Source organism: Lycium barbarum, chromosome 7 (assembly GCF_019175385.1).
Source record: "Lycium barbarum isolate Lr01 chromosome 7, ASM1917538v2, whole genome shotgun sequence".
Lineage (NCBI taxonomy): Eukaryota > Viridiplantae > Streptophyta > Magnoliopsida > Solanales > Solanaceae > Lycium > Lycium barbarum.
Window position 1 is genome coordinate 119,322,655 of NC_083343.1, and position 3,562 is coordinate 119,326,216.

Sequence of the window (3,562 nt, forward strand, 5' to 3'; positions counted from 1 at the left end):
TGTTTTTTTTAGGCCATTTTGGTTCCGGACTCGTTGATTTAGTGCATAGTGACTTAGTTGATCATTTGTCCTGACTCAAAATACCATCAAATTGATTAAGTATATACATTGATCAGTAAATATTATTGATTTCCTTTGTTTATCACTAAATATGGGTGAATCTAGTAGTTCACATCAAATCACTCTAATGATCACCCGATTTAGTGCATAATAACTTAGTTGATCATCTATCCTGACTCTAAATACCATCAAATTGATTAAGTATCTAAATATCATTGATTTTCTTTGCTTATCATTAAATATGGGTAAATCAAGTAGTTCACATCAAATCACTCTAATGGACACTCGATTTAGTGCATAGTGACTTAGTTGATCATCTGTTTTTGACTCAAAACACCATCAAATTGATTAAGTATGTAATAAATATATATATATATATATATATATATATATTGATCACTAAATATCATTGATTTCCTTTGTTCATCACTAAATATGGGTGAATTAAGTAGTTCACATCAAATCCCTCTATTGATCACTCGATTTAGTACATAGTGACTTATTTGATCATCTGTCATGACTCAAAATACCACCAAATTGATTAAGGACTCGTTTGTCCATAAGAATTATTCACTTTTTTCTGGAATATTTTTTCACTTTTTCCAAAAATTAGTGTTTCGCCATGAAAATTCCAAATACAACTTGAAGTTGTATTTGGAATTTGAAAAACAAGAAAAACTTATTTTTCAAGTTTTTCACTTTTTTCACAACCAAAACAAGTACATTTCAACAAAAAATACTATTTGCAAAAACTATGGCCAAACACAACTCCAACTCCAAAATTTCAAAAAAAATGATTTTTTAATTTCCTTTGTTTATCACTAAATATCATTGATTCTCTTTGTTGATCACCAAATATGGGTGAATCATATCATAGTTGTTGCAACAATTGCAGTATCTGTTGTAGCAAGTAACATAGCTGTTGAACAATACATATCAATTGTTGGATAAAACACAACAAGTTACCTAGTTTCTGCATCAAGTCATTGCACTTGTTGGAAAAGTTCAAACAACCAACCTAGTTGATGTAACAAGTCGTGTCACTTGTTGGGCAAACCCAACAGGTAACTTAGTTGCTGCAATAGATTTATTAATTGCAACTAGTCCTGTCAGTTATTGGATAAAGTCCAATAAATAAATGGTTGTTTCAACAAGTCCTCCTATTTGTTGTGATATGTTCAACAACTAACTGGTTGTTGCGACAAGTCCTATTACTTGTTGAAGAAATCCCAACATGTTACAGAGCTGTTGCAACATATTTATTACTTATTGGAAATTTTTCAGCAATTTATTAACAACAGAACATACATTTGTGATTTGAACAAGATCAACATATCACTTAGGTGAGTTGTTGCAACTGATCACGTAGTTGTTGGTGACAACTTCGGTTGTCTCTGTTTCATCCAACAGCTATAAAATATGTCAAAAAACTAATGTAGTTGTTGCAATAAGAAGTCTACTTGTTGCGACAAGTCAGCGAGTTGTTGGAAAGAGTAGAAGCTGTCCAACAACTTTCACAATTGTTGCAACAAGTAGGCTAAATTATTTATACACATTTTAGTAGTTGTTGTAACAGATTAGTACAGAAGTTGCAACAACTGCATAAATTGTTGCAAAAACTACAATAGTTGTTGCAATAAATTCAGAAGCTCTTATACGATATCTTTAGCACTTGTTGCAACAACTGTAACTGCTACTGTAAATTGTTGGAAAATCAGCAGCTATACACAGATGAATAATTAAAATAAAATAACATTGTTTTACTTACCAAATGAACAAAAATAATCCATGAAGTAATGCTCAGTGCTACACGAATGAAATCCGGTTCGACAATTACGTAAATCGGGTGAGTTGTTTTTTTTTTAGCAACTTTTTTCTAAATAAAAGAAGAAAGCAAGGGGGAGGGGGTGGGTGGGTCGAGTAAGAAACAAAAAAAAAATCAAAACTCCTTTTCAAGATTTTTTTTTTGGGGGGGTGGGTGGGTGGTGCAAAAAACCAAAAACAAAAACTTTTTTGGGTGGGTGGAGTAAGAAACAAAAAAAATAAAATAAAAAAATTAATAGGTGGGGGAGGGGGGGGGGGTCTCGTGAAAAAAAATTCAAAACTTTTTTTAAATTTTTTTCTGGGGGGGGGGGGGGGGGAGGGGGGGGGAGGAGGAGGTGGGGGCTGGTGTTAAAAAAAAAAAGACTTTTTAATTTTTTTTTTGGGCTGGGGGGGGGGGGGGGGGGGGTTGGTGAAAAAACAAAAACAAAAAATCAAAATTTTTAAAATTTATTTTTGGGGGGTGGGGGGTGGCGGGGAGAGGGGGGTGGCCGGTGTGTTTCTTCGGATTTTTTCCCTACCGATTTTAGGTAATTAGGATTTTATTAAGTTGGGAAAAGTGTAAAAAAAAAAAACTTGAGGGCAAAGTGTTAAAAATAAAGCTTAGGGCTAAAGTGTTAAAAACAAAACTGTTGGACAAGTTGGAGTATGGTCAAAAGTCCTTAATCACTAATCCAAATAGTATCACCTCTACTTAATAAAAAAAACTTGAGTTACCTCCACTCAATTTTGAAACTTTTTAGTCACCTATAATTAATAAGCACTAGATAGTTTATCATTTATTTCTCTTTTAATTTTTTCAGTTAATGAATATTTCATTAATCGAAAAAGTAATAGCAATATGGTGAAAAAAAAAAAAGACAAAACAAAACTACCTTTGATCATATTATTTGTTTTATAAAAATTTTGTGCACCACTTAAGAATTTTTTTTACCTAATAATAGTTTAATAATGAAAGCACATAAATGATTCATTGTTTAATTATTTCTCTTTTAATTATATTAATTAATATTTCATTAATTGAAACAGTAATATCAATGTCACGACCCAATTCGCGGTCATGAAGGCAATTACCCTGTCTCCCTAGGTAGGTGAACCTTTCCAAAAAAACATTTCAAACTTAATAAGAAATAAGGAAAACAAATATAGAAAGTCACAGGATCAATCTTGCCATATATCTAATAAGTATAAGTGCAGAAATATTTAGTAGTTACAGCCCTAAAACCTGGTCTTAACCTGTACAAGAGCTTCTAAGAGGAATACATAATTTGCTTTACTGGAATTCAATTCTTAAGATACTAACTAAATACTATCCGAAAGATAGGGAAATTATCAGCAATCTTTAGCTAGCCTAAAAATTACAATGATATTATAAATTCTTATCACTTTGTAAGAACAGTCAGATTAGAATTAACACATAGTGAGTACATTTGTATCTTTCTAGTAGATTTTTTCGCCCATTTATGTAGACTAACTTCGTGTATCAAACATGAGATACATGGAAAGATTTTGTAAATACCTACACTCACATGTAAGTGGTGAAAGGTGTGGTAGATCGCATCAATTTATTAGAAAATTTATTTATTTTAGATGAAAAAAAAATAACTTTGTACATATTTGTGCAACTACTAGTTCAAACAAATGCTTTTAGAACATTTATACTGTTAAAGATTTATCATTT